The 20,905-nt window shown below is 41.7% G+C and overlaps 1 protein-coding gene across 16 annotated transcripts in view; it reads left to right on the forward strand.

Moving 5' to 3' along the window:
- The window catches only part of nfasca (neurofascin homolog (chicken) a), a 145,587-nt gene that overhangs the window by 46,454 nt on the left and 78,228 nt on the right, over positions 1-20,905 (forward strand). For 11 of the 16 annotated variants that reach the window (XM_070958901.1, XM_070958902.1, XM_070958896.1 and 8 more), the window contains exon 1: positions 3,925-4,205. The exons of 3 other annotated variants lie outside the window; for them this stretch is intronic. The gene's annotated coding sequence lies outside the window, so the exon portion shown is untranslated. Of the gene's footprint in view, positions 1-3,924; positions 4,206-20,905 lie in introns of those variants that run through there. 2 more of the 16 variants (XM_070958906.1, XM_070958894.1) reach the window with 1 other exon arrangement.

Raw genomic sequence — 20,905 nt, forward strand, 5'->3', positions numbered from 1 at the left:
CAACATGACATCTCTACTTGAGTGTTTTTTTATAATCAACAGCTGGATGCAGTGACTGTATTCAACATCTTCAAGGTCCTGCCCTTGGGTTGGCAGGTTTACACTCTGCCCTAAATCTAGATAAAACCGGCCTGACTCTTGAATGGACTGCTCATCAGTCTGATACATAAATCGTCGTATCTGACTTTGGGGAAGACAACAGATAATAACAAGTAGGAGCTTTCATTTGAATGTGCATTGGTAGTGTTACAGTAAAGGCTAGTGTTTACTAACATTTTACCTGATATCTGTCCATGTACTTTTGCTGGGTTTAGTTTCTATCACATCTTACAGACACACACACGCACCCACACACACACCCACACACACGCACACACACACACACACACACACACACACACACACACACACACACACACACACACACACACACACACACACACACACACACTCACACACACCACACTCACACACACCCACCCACACACCGACACACACACACACACACACACACAGACACACACAGACACACACAGACACACACACACACACACACACACACACACACACACACACACACACACACACACACACACACACACACACACACTATTTTCTGACTGACCTTCCTTCCAGCCATGTCTCATCCATGAGAAAACTCACATAGCCGGCAGCTGAGGGGGGGGGGGGGGGGTTCCGAGCCTACACTGCATGCATGGACAAATCTGTGTGTGTGTGCTTGCATGCTCTACATTCATGCATGATCGACCCTGTCTTCTTCGTGACCTGTGTGTGTTTTGCATGTGAATGTGTTCATGCATGGCTGATGTGTGTGTTTCAGCTTTAATGGATTTCATTTACATGTGGGGATTTACATGTGTTGGCAGATCAATCATACAATAAAAAGCTTTTATTATTATGGCTGCAAGATTAAAAACAAGACCAAGGTCTATCAGCTACACAGCAGCTCAAAAAAATTCAGCCGATTCAAACACACAGGGGCTCATCGCCTTCACAGTGTCAAGTGACATGAAATAGTTTATCCTGTGACCAGCAGTACAAAACCCCATTGACCATGCAATCAAACCCCATGTTTGTGAAGCTGTATGTCACTTTTGTTGTTTTTGTTTGATAAATGACATATTTCTGAAATTATCACTGATTCATTTTCAGTTGAATGATGAACCAGGTAATTGTCTTACCATACCTTCTTCTTATATTTCTGTGGAACCGTGATTCTCCCTGTTGACACTTCAACAAAGGCTTAAAAACTTGTCAAGGGTAGCACATAACCGGTACGCGGATACATATGCATGACAAAAATCTGACATATGTAACATCAGCTGCTTGAAAAAGTGCCTTTGTGTACTGCGAATGCGGGAAAATATTTACTCTCCATTGTTGTTTGTGTCTTACAATGAACAGTTTGACTTCCCTGGACTTAACTGAACTGAGCTGGGTGCTGACTGCACTGCACAGGCCATAACAGATGCACTACTAGTGATGTTCTTCCACGATAGAGGCTCGCATGACTGGATGACAGGGTTGGTTGCTGTGTGCACAGACAGGGCTGATGTCAATGTCGGAACATACAACACCATTTTCCCAAAACTAGTGTACTACACACACCCTCAAGAACTGTATGAAATCAGCTGATCCCTAGGTTCCTTACTGTGAGATTCCATTGTCAGGCTACTGCCATGGAGCAAAAAATACTGCCATGCTGAAGAAGTTGTATGAAGAGAGTGGAATCTCTTTTTTGAAACTTAGCAAGGTCCATGGTATCAGATGGTTGGCATGGAGGCATGTTTTAGTTTTTGATTCTTACAAAAATTAAGAAATACAAGACCTCTACCATTTTTCAACACAATGATGTGCATCATTCTTCAGAAATATGAAGCCATCTTATAATTTGAGACTCCACTGTGAAAGAATGGATGTACTTAAAGCAAGCAGGAACATGCTTGGCAGTGTCCTCAGTGTCTGATCTGCAGGTGCCAGCTCTTTACTGAATTTGAAAAATCCAGTTTTTCATATTGTGCACCTGCAACGTGGAACAACACGCAGAGCCATTTAAAGCTTTCCTCATTTTTATCCATAGGGCAATTTAAATCTTTAACTGTATCACATTTTGCTTCTAGGTGTTCCTGTTTTACTTGATTAATGCTTTTTACATTTTTACTGTTTTTTTCATTGTTGTTGCTTTCATTTATCTGCTTTTGTTTTTATTGTTTTACTCGGCTACATTGTAAATGAGGTCTCTACCTCAGTGTATTTCCGAGTTAAAATAAAGGTTGAACTGAATTGAATGATTTGCTCCAAATAGTAAATACACGCAATCCAGATTGTTCCTGGTGAAATTGTCTCTTCAGCTGCCTCTGAGCAGTGCAGCATGTGAGAAGGGATTCTCATGTCTCAACATAATAAAAACAAGTACAGAACACGTACTCGTCTCTCAGCCCTGATGCACATTCACCTGTCAAAGGTGACCACAGAGAAATTTGACCCAAAGCCAGCTGTTGATGGAGACAGCTAATCTGAGTCTCAAGGGGACTGGGACGTGCACCTTCATTAACTATACTACACAGGTATCAGAAGGAGAAGACAGTGAGGGAGACACTCCTGGTACTCAGCTGAGTATCCGACTAAAAATGGGCACCCCTGACTATAGTACGTTATACTTCAAAGTGAAGTCCAAGTGCAAATCTTTTACCAGGTACATGTTACCAGGAAATGATGCCAGCTGTGCAACTGCAGGCATACAGTAAAAGGATCCAACAGTTTTGCATGTGGACATGTTACAAATAACTAAAAACCAATTTATAAGAAGGAGTTTTTCTGTTGTTGGATGTTTGAGCTCTTTGAAACTGACACTGAAATGAAAAAATATTTTGGTCTGTGAATGATTACACAAGATGTTTACACATGGTTGTAAAATTATTTCAGAACTTGTTCTAAACTTACGAACTGTGCCATTCATTTTTAGCTCTGCTATAACGGTTCATACTAGCCCACCTCACTCTTTGTTTCTTCATATTCAGATTCCAATAAAATCACATTGACTTTCTCTCAGTTTAAACAATATTTGGACACTTACAGGTGGCAGTTTCTTTTTGACCTTATACATGAAATGAGCTGCTTTAAAGTCTCTATATATTAGAACCTTTATTTTTACAAATGGTAGGTTCACGTAAAGTAGTTTCATTTACAGTTCTTAGAGCCCTCGTATTTGTTTTATGTGTTTCCTCAGACTTCCACACAGTGAGCAAAGTATGGCAGTAGTGAATAGTAAGAAGTGTATAATGAAGCTTGATTCTAAAAGTCCTTTATTTTATACAGGATTGCAGTTTGATGAATTCATTAATTTTATCATCATTTATCACTCACAAAAATTTGATTGTAAACACTTTTTTCAATCTAAATATCAATTACCATCAGTTTGGTTTGTAAAATTGTTAAGATTGCTAAAGATATTTAGAGATACTGTATTAAAATCAAACCAACAAACTCTTACAGATCTCTGACCAAACCTGTAGCTGAATTATTTCTGTGGTTTTATGTTGTTGTTTTTATTTATTGAGTCCCAAAAATCAAGCAGAAACATGCCTCTGTGGTCTCATACAGATATAAAAGTGGATCGTACAATGGATGTCCACAGTATTTGACTTGCGTGTGCGTGTGGGACAGTTGTGTCTAGCTTGTAACGTGTGTGAAAGTGTTTGACAGCAGTGGAGTGTGTGTGTGTGTGTGTGTGTGTGTGTGTGTGTGTGTGTGTGTGTGTGTGTGTGTCTCAAGCTCATTAATAATTTATGAGGTGGGAGGGATGAAGGAGAGGGGGCGGTGACAGATGGAGAATCAATGTGTGTGTGTGTGTGTGTGTGTGAGAGAGAGAGAGAGAGAGAGAGAGAGAGAGAGAGAGAGAGAGAGAGCGCAGACTGAGAACATCCAGAGCAAAGAGAGAGAAAGGGTTAGACGCGTGAGGAAGAAGAAAATCAAAAGAGATGGACAGATTGTAGTGTTTTCCTCCATTTTTACAGCTGTTCCATCTGTTGTCTCTGTGTCTCCGTCCACTGACAGATGCTCAGTCTTTGTGTTTGCTGTTTTTTCTTTGGTTTCTTGGATGCTGAAGGATTGATGGGGATGGAGATACAACACAGTCACCCAGCAGTACTGTACACCTGGAAGCAAGAGCTGCACTGACAGAGGTACTGATATACTGTACACTTGGTGTGTGTGTGTGTGTGTGTGTGTGTGTGTGTTTGTGTTTGTGTTTGTGAAGGGGAGATTAAACCAACTTCCTCTTAGCTTTCCACTTTTATCTGCTGTGTCAAAGTAGAGCTTAGCCACCTTTTAAGCAAAAATGAGAAATTGTCAAATTCACAGTAATCGCCAGTTTTGCAAATCACAGAAATAGCAGTTCTAAATTGTATGTGACAAATAACAACTGTCTGAATATACCAACATTTTGACAGTGTTCTGTAAAGCCTCACAAAGACACTTCTTTGTTGAGAACTTCAAAGACAGTAGTGTACTGTCCTTGTGGGTCAAACAGAATGCAGTGTACTGTTACTTTAGCGTGGGTTTGAATGCATCACAGCCTTTGTCCCTCATTTTTCCCACATTTTTCTGTCATTGCTTCCATCTCTTCACGAACTGCAGAATGTATTCAAAATCTAATAATTCAGACTGCTGCTGCTCTCTGTGTATGAGTAAATGCGGGTGTGAAACTTTCATTCAGTCTTGAATTAGTTCTCCTGCATGGCATGTGCTTTAACAGAGTTAATGTTACTGTGGAAGATGTGTGCTGTAGCTCCTCATTATTTCCACATATTCATAATTTCAGTGTTTCATTGGAAAAAGATGGTGGATATTTCCACTACTATTTTTTTTTTTCCTTTTGTTTTTAAATGTCTCCATATCGGCTATTTCATTCGGGCTGTTACAATGAAGAGAAATGCAATGTGGTTACAGATCTCTATACTATTAGGCTTCTAGTGGTGCACACACACACACACACACACACATACACACACACACACACACACACACACACACACACACACACACACACACACACTGATTAGTCTGTCTGCCACAGTTGATTGGAAAAATATAGATTATGTCTTGCGTGCATGCTCTCTCATTGGCCACAGTTACTTGTAAGGCTGCCTGTCTCCATTTTTATATATTTAAGTTTCTGTTTCATGCTCAGACACCCACAATGTGGTCAGTAGCATAGTTAGCTTCACTTCCCGCAATATCAACCATCACACAAGTTATGATGCCGTGTGGCTACCGTCAGCCACACTGGAGGCGTCCAGCTCTCATCCCCACTGTCTGCTGTCTCATACTACATTCTTACTCTTAATAGTAGTTTATTACTTGACAATGCTAACATTTTGTTTAAAGTGTCATCGTAGAGCAGGCGTGTGTGTGTGTGTGTGTGTGTGTGTGTGTGTGTGTGTGTGTGTGTGTGTGTGTGTGTGTGTGTGTGTGTGTGTGTGTGTGTGTGTGTGCGTGCGCGCACATACATGATGTCTCTCTGAACACATCTCATGGCTTGCAGTGTGCAGACGTCCCTTTTTTTCATTGAAGCTGCTTTACAAACAGCTTCAGACCTACAGAATGTGATGTGCGTATAATTATACATCCCATCAGTTATTTGCTAGCTAACCAGTATCTGGGTAAGTGTACGATATTTGTATGCTTGATTGGCACAACAGTGACAGGAAGTTGCTTTTGGAAGTTAACCTTCTGACAAGTTAGCTAGCTCATATTGACCCAACTGAGTGCTTCTCATTCTGCTGCTTTGCAGTACAGACTGGAGTTTGTTATATCATCTATGTCTGCTACTGTATGTATCAGACCATTCAGTGATTTTCCGTCTTTCACTGTACTGTTACCTAATGACTGTAGCCTGCCACCAATTTCTATTTCTATTTGAGACTCAACAGATATATAATAATGATAATGCTAAGAGTACTTTTTTTGTCAAGTGTTTCATGAAAGAAAAAAACATAGCCAGTAAGGCAGATGAAAGTAATAAATGGCCAAGGACATGAACACAGAGGAAGTCAAGATAATAAAAGATGGAACTGCCAACCCAGAGTAAGGTGGATGACTCCCTGAGCCACAACCTCCCCTTTGTCATCTTAACACTCTCTATAGTTCTTTGACCTGATAGTGACTGGCCTATGTTCAATCAACTGTCAGACCATGTTTTCACACTAAAAATGTGCAAAACCAATCTTACAAATTGTAGTCTTGCTTTTCAAATTTCAGCGTTATCACCTTCTACATTGAACATTATTTATTATATATGTTGCATGATTTTTTTGTATGTTGTATAACATTGGCAACATGACATATCAGCAAAAGCCTAAGTGGCTGTAGTGACGTAAAGCTGTCTGAACGCGCTGTTTGTTTGTCACATAGAATGATTTTAACACTGTACACACATTTATCTTTCAGACAGCTCTTTCACATGTTTTTTTTTCATGTTTTTTGTGTCAAAGTGTGTGTGTGTATGTGTGTGTGTGTGTGTGTGTGTGTGTGTGTGTGTTTTCTGTGTGTGGCATATGCAAGTGGGAGGATTGTTGCATTAATACAAGTGTTTTTTTTTCATGTGCAGGTGTGTGTCTGTGTTGTGATGTGGATAAGTGTTTGCTGAGGGATGCTGAAAGGGTGGACGGTCAGGAGTGGGAGTGCCAAAGCATTGAATGCACACACACACACACACACACACACACACACACACACACACACACACACACACACACACACACACACACAAGTACAGTCGTTCTTTGTTTGGGAGTATTGTGAAGAGGAGGTTAATGCACCCAGAAAACAGAAAGAAAGAGAGAGAGAGAGTGAGAGAGAGACCCTAATGGACAATGACGGGCCTTTCACTGAAAATATTTGGTCGAGAGGTTTCATACTAACAAACCCATCCTCCCCTCTCCTCCCCCTTCCCCCTTTCTCCATGGCCAAAGGGAAAAGATCAGAACAAATTGTCACTGTGTGATCTTCCCACATTACATGGCTTTTTTTCTAGAGAGAACAATGCCCAAGGCCATGTATCCGATGTCAGTCATGTTGCTGTTGGGAAGCAGAGGAACGGACATCAATTTCATTAGTTTTGCATTTGCATTTTGATATCAGTAAATCATTACCACAGCCATTATTATATTTTCGTGTGGATAATTCATTGTTGAATTCAATTCTAATGCAATCTGAACTTGAAAGAATTATCTTCTTATAATAATAAACACTACTGGCAAGGTCTTTTACATTATCACTTCATTATAGCATCATGTGATTCCAGGATTGTCTAGTCCAAAGCCACATGATGTGATATCAGCAATTTGATTGGGTGTTGATGAACTTATTATTAATAATTAAGTTAAATTAACATTCAATAGCACAGAGTTCATGCACATTTTTAATTCAGTTTGTTCCACAAATACTGAAAATGTTTTATACTGTTTTTTTTTTTTTCCTATTTTTAAATGAAACCATATGCAACTCTTTTATGTCTTATATGTTGAGTATAAAACCAATGACAACAGAATATATATAGTAATAGATTACATAAACATATTTTTTCATTAGTCTTCAGTCTGCTCCCCTCTGTATTTCTTCCCCATTGCTGCTGCTTGGACTGCATTTATGTAACCATAGAGATTTAGCTGTAGATGACTCCTCTTCAGCCATGTCCAGTTAATCTGTTGGCTCAGAGTGTGTGTGTGTGCATGTGTGCATGCATGTGTGTGTGTGTGTGTGTTTACATGTGTTTCCCATACATGTGCATGTGCATAGCTACATAGTGGTGGATAAGCCCTCATCAGCAGAATATTCAACTAAAAGCATTGCATGCAGCAGAAACCAAGTTCCTGTCATGAAATACTCTGTCTGAGTACTGTGTGTGTTAAGTTGAGCAGGAAATAAACTGCTGAAGATTATCCTCTGTGCTGATGGTCCATCTCACTTGAAAAAAATAGAAGATGCTTTGAATTTCAGGTCTTTACCCTGCTGGTGTGACTACTGTTGAAAAGCAATTTAAAGTAGGAATATTTTCACTTTGGTAATCACTTAATAATCATTTCAGTCATTCATCATCTTTTGTGATCTGATGATTATGTTTTTCTGTGATTACCAACACAACATTAGCTTGTTATGTAAAGATCAGGAAGTAATATACAGCCAAGAGGAATAGCCCACGTAAGAAAAGATGTATTCAAGGCAAGACAAGTGCAAAATTTGGAACACAGGATTTGTGTGATTTGATAATCATGACGGTGATGTGTCTGGCGCTGTGACACTTTTCTTGTGTTGCACCAGTTGTCTTATGAAAGGTGTTTTGACAAATCTGCATTTCTCCAGAAGGAAATCTTCATGCTAACATGTGGGAAATGTAGTCAGTGATTTTAAAACAAACTGGTAATAAGGAAATCAGGGAAAACAGGGGAGTTGGGTGAGTGAGAGGGAGAAACAGGAATGAGATATTAAAGAAGGTCAAGATGCAGATGCCTGATTCCAGTTTGAAATACAGATGTTGTGCCCACGAGACAATTACTTAACCTACATTAGTGACAGGCATCCATCTGTGTGTGTTTGATATTAGGCCTGGGGACAGACCTGTCTGTTAAGCTATGACACACAATCAAAAATTAACACTCAGACACAAATGCTCTGGAACAAAAGGTGCTAACTGACAGTCGTTGGTCGTGTGTGTCCTCTCAGACCAGGACTGTGTGCTGCTGTAGGTATTTTCAGAGGGCAAATGTGTCCTCGTGAACATTTTTCATCTCCAAAATTGCAGTCCACTGTTTTTATTCCTGCCTTCTCCATACGTTGCCAGTCTTCTCTCATCTCTTGTATTATTTGCAACAGAGGAATTCTGTTAACACTCTGTTAATGAAAGCAGATGTAATGTTAACACAGGCATAAGAAGACCTAAGTTGTAAGAGGAATTTAAAAACAGTGCATACCCAAGTTTGCTATCAGTAAGGCTTTCACAATATTAGTGAGAGGCTGTTTGCAAAAAACCTGAAGATTAAATATGTAAGTAATTGGAACTTGCCGTTGCATGTTTTCAATTGAAGATTTAAAGACTCAAAGAATTAAATGGGTGCTTGAAATGGAAAACAGTTTATTTTAAATGGTGCATTGTATGCTGCATTAGGTATGACAGGCATGCATTAGGGCATACCAACTGAATGGATGGACAGACACACACACAGGTTAGCATGAGCAGTGGGACCCAGCATGACTAAAAAGACACAGATGATCTCATGCAGTAGAAGACACACCATGGTAGATTGAGACAGAATCACAGTAAGGGAGCTTGAAGATTACTCCTGTAAATAATGAAAGAGTAAATCAGTTCTCTGAGCACATCTGTGTACCGCTTTTTAGAATGGGTCATAAATCCATAATATCAATTCCACTCAATGACTCCCTTGATTGGTTAGGTTTCAGGACTCAGCTTGCCACTGGCCATTGCTCCACTCAGTTGTGAAATGGTTCCTTTAATTTATGACAAATGCTGCTGCTGGAATAGCCTTTGTTTGATCTCTCTCGTTTGAATTTACCCATTTACCAAGATATGACACATGGATAGAGATGATGTATGCTTGATATACTGTATGCTACATGGCATGCATATAACAAAGTAGATTAGTAAGAATGTATATCAGTGCTACATTTAACATTGTTGAGCTTGCTATCTTTGTAGATGGGCTCACACAGTGGCCAGAAGAGGAGTCAGTGTTTCTGTAGCAGCTCCTGAAATGTGTGATGCGCTTCAGGAGACAGTTCTCGATACACTTCTGTTTCCTGTGGACATGTGACATTCCACACTTCAAATCCACTTTTCAGCAGTCTGCTCAATGCCCATTTACATTTTTGAACATCACCTGAAGTAACAGGCTCAGTATTAATTATTTAGGTCTCGTTGCAGTCTTAGGTTTCAGGTAAAATAATCTATGCTTTTCTGGAGCCCGTTCTCACCAGGAAAATGATCACGTAGGATGACTTTGCAAGTAGATTATCACGACCTATATTTACAGTAAGTATTAGGTGGCAACCTCTAGTGGCCACAGTAATCATGATGTGAGCAAAGGAAGAAGTCAGGTGACATAGTATAAAGAGCAAGAAAATCTGCATTTAGAGGAAGGTGAGGTGGATTGATGGGTCAAACAAACACGAGACGGCTGTTTATGTCCTGTGTGACACTGAAAGCAAACGTTAAACCGTTTTAAGGTATGTAGCGCACTTAAGTTACAGCACATGTGTAACAGTAACATATTTATTTTAACTCAGGATTTTAAACCTATCCTAAACGTAACCTAAAAGTAGTTTTGGTGTCTAAACCTACTGTTTCACAGCAGTAATGATGTGAGGATGAAGGTTTTTCTGGTACTCTCCAACTGTGGTATGTGTCATTTTGGGAAACCTGGCAATTGACCTATTCAGTGGTTTAGATATTAGGATGTGTTGACTGACCATAGCAGTATGCATCAGCTCTGCTCAATGGGTGAGAGATCTGGAGAGAGACATTTCTAATGAAAAGAAGACAGAGATTGCACACTATGTCAGTTTTAGACTACAACCACATGAACCGTGCAAACACATCTGGTTTTTAGCTTTCTGTCCACACTAAGCCAGCAGGCACTAAGCCAAACATCTCATATGGAAACACAATTGGCACATTGATGCATTTTAGTGCAGTTGGAGGAAAGAAAACTACTGGAAAACAATAACTCAAGCCTGGACAAACACCACCAGGGCTGTGTGGTGGTTATGAGGGCAGCTTTTGTCTCCTCCAGCCCACGCTCTCACTCATTTTAACTGCTGGTGCTGCTGATTTGTAAGACAGGGAGCGGTGGGAGGGCTTTCCTCACAGTGTTTAAATGTACAGGCGCACTCATGTACTTCATTTCACGAATACACAGACACATGACACAAATACAGTCATACTCACACTGAACTGGTATTGTGTCAAGAGAAAGCCAGATAAGGACATGGGGGACTGAAACAAAGAGGAAATGTAGTTCTTCATGATTGTAAAGTTCAGATGTTCTGTATATATTATCTGTAAACTATTCCCCAAACCTAATCTGAAAGGAGGATTAAAAAAGGGCACAACAACATGACAAGAAGAGAGAAGAGAAGCACAATGAAAAGGACAGAAGGCATGAAAATATAGAAGACTGACTTTGGACCAGCTGTATTTTCCACATGAGGAGGTGAAGGAGAGATGGAAGGGATAGATGTAATGAATGAATAGAGAGGGAGGCTTCTGTCCATTGTGTTTCTGTAGATGGACATACATCCGGTAATGGACTTAATGTCATTTTGCAGATGTCTGTGCAAGAGAAAGGAGGAGAAAAAGAGTGGAAAGGGGGAGAGAGACCTAGGAAAATGAAATTTGGTAATGGTATAATTATGCCAGGAAAATTGGAAAGGACAACTCTGTGTGTGTGTGTGTGTGTGTGTGTGTGTGTGTGTGTGTGTGTGTGCGTGTGTGCGTGCATGTGTGTCTAAGCTTGGCTACCAGGCCTAATTTTCCAGCATAAGCCCACCTGCCTGAGGTTACCACGGTAATTTAAGTAATTCTGCCATTGGCTGGTCTGTCCTGCAGCCTCTCTCTCTCTCTCTCTCTCTCTCTCTCTCTCTCTCTCTCTCTCTCTCTCTCTCTCTCTCTCACACACACACACACATGCACACACACAGGAGCATCTATCTGACATAGTCACAATTTAAAATAGGAAGCAGTTAGGCATTAATCAACAGAAAAATACAGTCAATACATTTTAATGCCCAAATAAAGACATCTCTGGAAATATCTACAATGTATCTGCAAGATACATTTTAAGAAAAAAATGTTCAGCCTGAGTCATATTCCCCATGTGCAATTTATAAACTTCGAACCGGAGGACCTTTGCCTCACAGCTAGAAGGTCCCCGGTTCGAATCTCGCTGTGGGCGCTGGGCGTGTCCTCCACCATGCCTTTGGTGCCCGCTGCTTGAGGAAAAATAAGGGGCCTTTCTGTGTGGAGTTTGCATGTTCTCCCCGTGTTCACCTGGGGTATCCTCCATAAAAATACCCCCACTAAAAACATGCAAGAGGATCACCACCTGACGAAAAGGAACTGGTCCCTGGGCGCTGGTCGACTGGCAGCCCACCGCTCCTGGTCTGCCGTGGAGGAAGGACTGACCATGGACGGGTCAAATAGCGGGATGGAATTTCACATATGCATGGCGTGTACAGTTTCCTCCTCAACTGCATGTTGTGTATAAAATGTGACAAATAAAGAAAATTCTTCTTCTTCTTAAACGAATTTCAGATGCAGCGTCTGTATTAGTGCTTGATGCCTGCTAGAATGACGTAATATGTTTAATGCTATGGGAAGTGAGTGAACCATAGTTACAATCTCCACCTCCACCGCAACACCAACCAAAACTGTAGTTTGTTTGTGCGAAGCAATTCACAAACAATTTTTTTTTCTCCACAAGATTATAACAATTTTCCTTTACTTATTCAGTGAGCATGTTTCTGTCTTCTCTTATTTCCAAAGTGATGTTGATTGGTTGTTGGTAGTTAGGCTCTGAGGAAGAGGAAAAAGATTATACCACTTTGAAACACTAGGGGGAAAAGTTGTCTGTTTGCACTTTAAATACTCAATTGCGTTTGCAGACAGCTGTTCTATTGTCAAGTTACTTTTACAGAATTTCAGTGCTGTTTAATCTATGAAATTAAATTAGCACGGTGGCTCAAGTGGTAACACTGTCGCCTCACAGCTAGAAGGTCCCCGGTTCAAATCCCGCTGTGGCGCTGGTGGCGTGTCCTCCACCATGCCTCTGGTGCTGCTGCTCGAGGAAAAAAGGAGGCCTTTCTGTGTGGAGTTTGCATGTTCTCCCCGTGTTCACCCAGGGTTTCCTCCGTAATAACCCCCACTAAAAACATGCAAGAAGATCACCACCTGACCAATGGTGACGAAAAAAGATGGGTTCCCGGGCGCTGGCACCGGCATCAGCTGGCAGCTGGCAGCCCACCGCTCCTGGTCTGCCGCGGAGGATTGACAGTCCAAGAATGGGTCAAATGCGGAAAAACAATTTCACGAGAAGCATGGCGTGTAGTGTGCAACTAACTCACTGTGTGATGTGATCAATAAAGTACGTTTCTTTCTTTAAACTGATACTTTTTCATTTTTGCAAGGCTAGACTCCATTGGTTTCATGTTGGTTTCAGACATAGTGAGCCAAGTCTATGTTCTATGGATTAGACATTCGAGAAGGGACATTATGGCTCAATGACAAATCAGCTATAGGCTAGCAGGGCATGTATGCACATTTGAAACACCTGGGTCTGTGCCCTAAAGAGAGGAAGTGATCCACATGCAATTTGGCAGCGCAGACTTTGGTGTTTTCGTGACTGCGCTGCCGGCGCATCTCCTCCCCCTTCTCATCTCAGTCCCACCCATCGGCGCAACTCGGAAGGAGGGAGGGGAGAAAGCGTGGAGTGGGTTAGACACAGCCGAGTCAAATCTTCACCAATCACAGCAGCTCCTCGCCTCGCCTTTAAAAACGCCACTGGCGAGGCGCATGGCAAGTTTGGAGGATGACTGAGCCCGCGCAGGAAACTGTCCGACGCCCAGACTTCTCCCAGGAGGAGACTGACGGTCTGGTCCGGGAGGTCCAGTCTCGCACGCCAAATTTATTTCAATACTGTCTATCTGTTCAGTGTGGAAAGTTATTGATCGTCAGATGTTTTTTGAATTGATGTAACCGCAAATACTCACTTAATGACAAAGCTGGGCAGTGAGACGCTCCCTCCTCTCCTGTGCGCTCTGCTGCTCTTCCAGTTGACACAGCACATGCAGTTCAGCCTCTCTCCGTCTTAAGTCCCTTAATGTGTCCTCCGTGAGTTCATAGTGTCATCCATGTCGTACAGCCATGTTGTGTAAAATGCAACATGCCACGAAGAATGCACTCTGAGGGCTGTGTGTTAATGAAGCACCTGTCTGGTCCAGACATCTAAAACACATTTTGAGAACCCCAAATGTGCATTCGATGACTGACTGAGCACTGCTGAAAACACTGTTAAAACCACGCTGTTGAAGGTGTGATATATGCGTCATTAAGCACGTTTTCAGTGGATAGCCGTTATCACCTAGCAGCCACCCATCCAGAGGGGTGTCCCCCTGAAAGACTGTAGGGATGCTAGAATTCGTCAGGATGAACGAGTCATGTGCCGACTCGGGGAAAGTGGCATACACGTTTGTCACCAGGCAATTTGAGTCACAGATCACCAGACATCCCTGTTTCACCTGTGTACATTCGGTCAGGGTGAGTGACCATTACACGTGCTGAACGCGCTTGCAAGGTGGTCAGATGAGATCCTGATCAAAATATATAAATTTAGGTCTGACTGTATGTGCTGACTCAGATAGTTGCATTGAATCATGGCTGTTGCTAATTATTGATCGCAGTGAATGCCAGACACTGTGGAAACCTGCCTGTGAGGTATTGGTGACGTGGGCACATGACTCCGCTGGTTTAAAAATCCACTTGCCCAGCAGTATGCTGCTGGCGCACAGAGTTGACCAGTTCTGGGGTGGTGAGCTTTCAGCGCACTTTTACGCCGCTGGCGTGGACCGAAATAGACTGAAAATCCAAATCCGCCGGCTGATTATGCCGACACCTCCCCCTACTGTGCCGCAACGCCCATCCTAGTGCACCTAAATCTAGCAAGAAAGCTGCTAAGTTGCAAACTGTGTGTGTGTGTGTGTGTGTCTTTTTACACAGTCACATTGTGGGGACTGACCTCCCTTATGGGGACAAAATGCAGGTCCCCTTAATGTAAATCATTAAATTTTAGGGTGCAGACTGAGGACAGGTTCGGGTTAGGTAAGGTTAGGTTAGGTACAGGATTAGGAACAGGCAAATAGTGGTTAGGGTTAGGGTTAGGGTTAGGGTTAGGGTAAGGCTCCAGGAAATGAATGTAAGTCTATGTAATGTCCCCACAAGTGATATAAACACAACGTGTGTGTGTGTGTGTGTGTGTGTGTGTGTGTGTGTGTGTGTGTGTGTGTGTGTGTGTGTGTGTGTGTGTGTGTGTGTGTGTGTGTGTGTATGGTTGTGTGTCTGTGTCAGGTTCCCATGTATGATGGTGGGGCAGGCATAGCCATGCTTACCAGAAAAGATTCAGTGGTTGTATAAGCTCATAATTCATACTGATATCAAATATTTTGGCAGTAAAATCAGACTTGTGGCTAAAGACCTGTGGCTGTAGCCCAACAGCCAGGCCCTCAACACACTCCTAGGCTAGCTCCAGCTCTGGGGAGACAGAGACAGCTGCTTTCAACGTATGGTTGAGAAGGGAGTGATGAATCCATAGCACATGCAGTACAGTGAAACTAACTTGGTACAAGATCATCAATAATGATGCGTTATGGTAGATCACAAGGGGCCAGGTGGTAGACCTGGAAGTGCGATTCCTCTGTCCCATAACCCCCGCACCCTCCCCTCTTTTACCCTTGCATCTACACTGACCTAATACTTGCCTTAATACTTGCCAACTCAGTCAGTTGGGTTCCAAAATTTCCAACCAAATTTTGGAACCCAACTGACTGAAAACTGTCATAGAGTCACTGAAGTTTAGTCCCTGAGGAAGAGTCAACATGACATTTACATTTGACCTGGAATCCCATGTTTACAGAGGAACTGTCCTTTAAAGCTGATATAAAAGTTGTGTCCTGCATGAAGCCTCTTAATGACATATTAATGGAAGCCTTACACATGACCTCAGCAGCGGGGGGGTAGGCTTGGGCTGTTTTTGCACAGGCCCAGGATCGCCTGCTTTAATCATGAGCAACTGAGCACCAAGTCATGGATGTATGATTTCAAACCGCCTCATTCCAGTAGAGAAGAGACAGTCCTCCCAGGAAAAAACACAATCAGACGAGACTGACTTTCACCAAATTTTGTCAAATGCCCCCAAACGACATCACTTTACATTCAGGCCATATTGAAGCTATATTAGGCCACTGCTAATTTCCTGCTGCTGCTTCACAAAAATACAAATTTTCCCACTAGCTGTAGGCTTTTATTATGAAACAGCTTTTAGAAATGCAGAAGGGTGTTTGTCAAAAAGTTATTCTCTTACATATAATTGTATTGTCATTGAATTATTCATTGAATTGTGGCAGAAGTTGTGATTTTGTTATTCATTTCAACCTTTATTTAACCAGGATCCAACTGAGATTAAAAATCTCTTCAAGGGTGCCCTCCATGACCAAGACAGAATGTGATATCATTTTGGTGTCTTGCTGGCTCCAAACTGAGGTTGAACATTCATCCACATTGGCTGTCAGCTTTATGCTGTGATGGTGGCTGGCACGTATCAAAAACAAAACACTGACTATCAACAGCTTGTTCAACAGACCAGTCAAGCTGTCAAAATTGAGATTTGGGTAATGCCTGTTATCTATATTTACCTCATATGAGCTGTTAAAGTGAATGTGACTTACTGCAGCTTATTGTTATGGTATCTGAGGGAAATGCTAAGGCTAGTAATTGCTTGGGCTGGTGTTTAGACATAATAGGACAAATTTATGCCACATACCCCTAAAAGACTGTCTAGAAGACAGAAGAAATTAGATTCATGTTTATTCATTCACTCATTCAGTTGGGAGCTTACCAGGCAGCTGCTTGTTTTTCATATCCATCTTTGACTTTCTTCTTTGAATGTTTTTGTTTTGTTTTGTTTTGTTTTGTTTTGTTTTGTTTTGTCTTTTCTTTTTTTTTTTTTTTTTTGGATATATTAGGAAATAAAATAGAAACACTGGCTTTTTATTGAGAGGGATTTTGCTTTGTTGTGTACAGAGAGATGAGGACAGAGTGTAAGCCAGGTGATGAAATGTGACCATGAGCTGTTACTGCTGGGTGCACCTAGTTCTGGACCCAGGTCCAGGATGCATACACACACACACACACACACATATTCATACACACATACACAATGCAGCTGGTGGCCACACTTTGAAATGATGCCCTCAGGATTATATATACAGGAAACCTTTTTTGCTGTGTGAATTCAGCTTGGTTGCAGTAAAACAGACAAACACACACTGATAAAACACAGTGATCGCACTTTTGCTTCGTCCCTTTCAGGCCTATATGTTCTCCTTCTCTCTCTCTCTCATCCACACACAGACACACAGCCCTCAGATACAAAGCTTTGATAATGGCAAACACACCTTCATCCTCATACTCCCACTGGCCCACCCATTCACCTCCTCCTCCTCCTCCTCCTCCCCATCTTCATCCCTTCTTACCACCCCTTCCCCAATCATATCTCCCTCCTCCTTCCCTCCCCACCTCCATCGCTCCTTTCCCTTGTGGTGCTGTTGCTAAGGAGCCCTGGTGACCAGGGAGTTTTCTCATTGGATGAGGAGGAATGGAGGTGGAGGACGGGAGAAAAGAGGAAGTTGAAAAAGGAGGAGGGATGGAGGAGTTGGAGGGGGGTGTGGGGGTTGCTTGAGAGCTGATGGTTGGAGGAGCACAAAGTGAAATCCAGATGTGATAATGAGGTGGCATGGTGAACTGACATCACCACAGCGGGTGATGGAGGCATGGATGAAAAGATAGGATGGATGGATGGATGGATGGATGGATGGATGGATGGATGGATGGATGGATGGATGGATGAGTGATAACAGGGCAGGAAGCTGAATTGAAAGAAGGTGGAGCTGAAGTGATAAAAATGAGGCAATATAGAACATGAAATGAGTTAAAAAGAGACGGAGCAGAGTTTTGCATTAGATGGAGACAAACAACAATCAAATTTGATGAGCTCATGTTGGCAAAGAGAACAAAAGATTGACAGAGATGAGATAAAGGCGAAGAGTAGGAGGATAAAGGGAGAGAGAGGGAGAGGTAATTTAAAACAAGATGAGGAGTGTGGGTCAGAGGGTGGGGGAGATGAAGAGAGAAAAGGCCCGAATACCCTTTCATTTATTTTGGCTGGCACAAAGGAACATTACCTCTGGAGACACACACACACACACACACACACACACACACACACACACACACACACACACACACACACACACACACACACACACACACACACACACACATTCTTGTATTACTATACATATGAGGGCCTGCCATTGACAGCTCATTTCCTAACCTAAAACTGTGACTAATTCTCCTCTCTAACCCAAAACTTAATTCTAAAAGAACCATACACCTGTTTCTGCATGTTTATTCCCGCTCACATGCCACAGACGCCGCAGCCTTTCAGCTGCTGAGCATCAGACGGTAAAGATATGCTACCTTTATGATTTGTTTCCATTTATTTTATTATACAGTAATGCTGAAACAATTAGTCAATTAATCAATTAGTAACTAAATTCTGATAATCAATTTGATAATTCATATCATTTATATCATTACGATACATGATTTTTACACTGTGGTTGAAGATGTCCTTTTCACTGTTTTCTGACATTATATAGTGATTAAGAGATAGACAAAGAAAATATTGGCAAATTGATTGCTGCCAACATTGAGTTCCAGTTAAGGAAGTGCTTCTTTAGTCAAAGTAGTAAAATATTCAAACCCTTAGCTCCTGTACACTTCAAGTTGATGTCATTCATGGTGACACTCTATTTATGCTGACCTGCTTTAGCACAGACCAGTCTGGAGTCACCGTGATCTTAAAAATCATTTGTCAGGGTGTGTCTGTGTCATAATCAGCCCTTTTTATGTGCAGTGGTTTCATCCTTTGTGTCTTTGTAAGGGCATTCACTCCTCATCAAGGATGGAAGCACACACACACACACACACACACACACACACACACACACACACACACACACACACACACACACACACACACACAGGTAGGCAGGTTGCATTGAGGATTCAGTCTTAATAAGCCATTTCCAGTGGAGCAGAGCTGCAGCAGTCTTGTCATAAGCCTCTGGCTGAGCCCTCAGAGCTGACCTAACATTTATTTAACCTCCAGCTGGCTGAAGTCCTCTCATCTGCTACAGTGCATGCTCACTGATTCACAACTGCTGCCGTCTGATGGCCTGGTTGTGTAGAGTGAAAGACAATATGATACAAAGAGTATTAGTCCATATAAAAATACGCTAATGGTCACATTGCTTTGACTACGACATCATATAAACAAATAGTTAAAACATGTAGAAATCAGTGGTGCTGCACTTAAACATGGTCCTTTTATCTTCAATTTTTTCAGTACTATTATTATTGGAAAGCCTTCTATTGTGCCAGATGTTCACCAGCACTATAGAAGGAGTGTTTTAAAAGATGTTTGGGTGGCTGCCAGCTCCCAGTGGGTGGGTGTGGTTTTTGACTGTGAGCAGTGTGCCTGGAGGGATCACTAAATGGCCTCTTTGTATGTCATGAATATGTGATGTCGTGACAAAGGTGAGAGGGGACGTCTTTAGTGTGATTTGAATGTCAGCAGGAGGTCTTCAATATTTCAGTTCAAGTATGGAGGATGGTTCTTTGTTGAGACATAATAAACAGGAAGTCTGACATGATTAGAAATTTCTGTTATCTTAGAATGTCTATAACACACACATACAGGCACACACACACACACACACACACACACACACACACACACACACACACACACACACACACAAAAAAAAAAACATTTTCCGTGTTCTATCAAAAAAGCATTTTCTTTGAACATGTAGCTAGGATGTAGGGCAACATGACAGACACATGCATTGAACATGTGCCACCAGGACGTGCATTAACTGTGTTTTGCAGGGAGTTGAAAATCATTGATCACTGACCAATTCATAGGGGTAAGCCAAGTATGCCCATTTATCAGAGTAAGTCTATTTCTACTTTTGAGGAACTGTAATGATGTAGGGAGAGGTAAGAGGTGAAGGGGGGGGGAGAGGTGAACACCACAGGAGTCAATGGGAGAAGGTGAAGCTCTGATATATATATTAACAAAATGAATAATAAAATAACACAATTAGTGAAAAGGAAAACAAAATGAATACAAATCAGCACCACCATTTCATATGAACAAATAAAGAGAATAAAATGGAATAGAATACAGAAATTGCAATAAAATAAGAGCAAAGCCCAAAATAAACAAATAAAACACAGAAATCAGTGGAAGTGGAAAAAAGATAAGCTTTAAGAAACTATTTAATATATATAGAAAATAACATTTTTGTCATCTATTTTGAAAAATGCAAACATTCAACAGTGGCATTGGCCATAATTCCTACCTCAGTTACTACAGTTAATGCAATCAAATACTGCCATATTTTCAGTAAGAAAAAAAACTAAAATAAATAACACAAATGTTTCATCGAAAGACTCTGACCTTAACAAACTGCAGCTTGCACTTGTTTATACAGGGCAGACACAGCGGACTGACCTCATGCACACATGCGGGCACTGTAGTGAAGCTCAAGCTTCAGATCTACAGAGATGAACACTCCTATAGCATTCATTGTTGCTTTGGCGCAGACCAGATCAGCAGTGAGAGGCTGCATGAACGCTGTGGGGAGAAACACTCATCCTCCAGTTGTTTCTGTTATACCACTAATCGACACATTTGGGTGATGCCATCATATATTATGTGTTTTCACAGACATGTCTAACTTCAGCTGAACTGTGTCAGCACACACTGATCGTTGCCCATTTTTGATGTGACCAGCTGGGATCCAAAATGCTCCCATACAGTGGATCTGAATGTCATGGGAGGGTCCTATGGTACTCTGGTCTCTTATTTGTGTTTGCAATTCAGATGGCAGCAATGCTACATGAGCTTGACAAACCTGGCTAACTGGGCTAAGCCGACTAGCTTGCTATAGCTGATATGCAACA

Source organism: Chaetodon trifascialis, chromosome 3 (assembly GCF_039877785.1).
Source record: "Chaetodon trifascialis isolate fChaTrf1 chromosome 3, fChaTrf1.hap1, whole genome shotgun sequence".
In the NCBI taxonomy this organism is placed as follows: Eukaryota; Metazoa; Chordata; class Actinopteri; order Chaetodontiformes; family Chaetodontidae; genus Chaetodon; species Chaetodon trifascialis.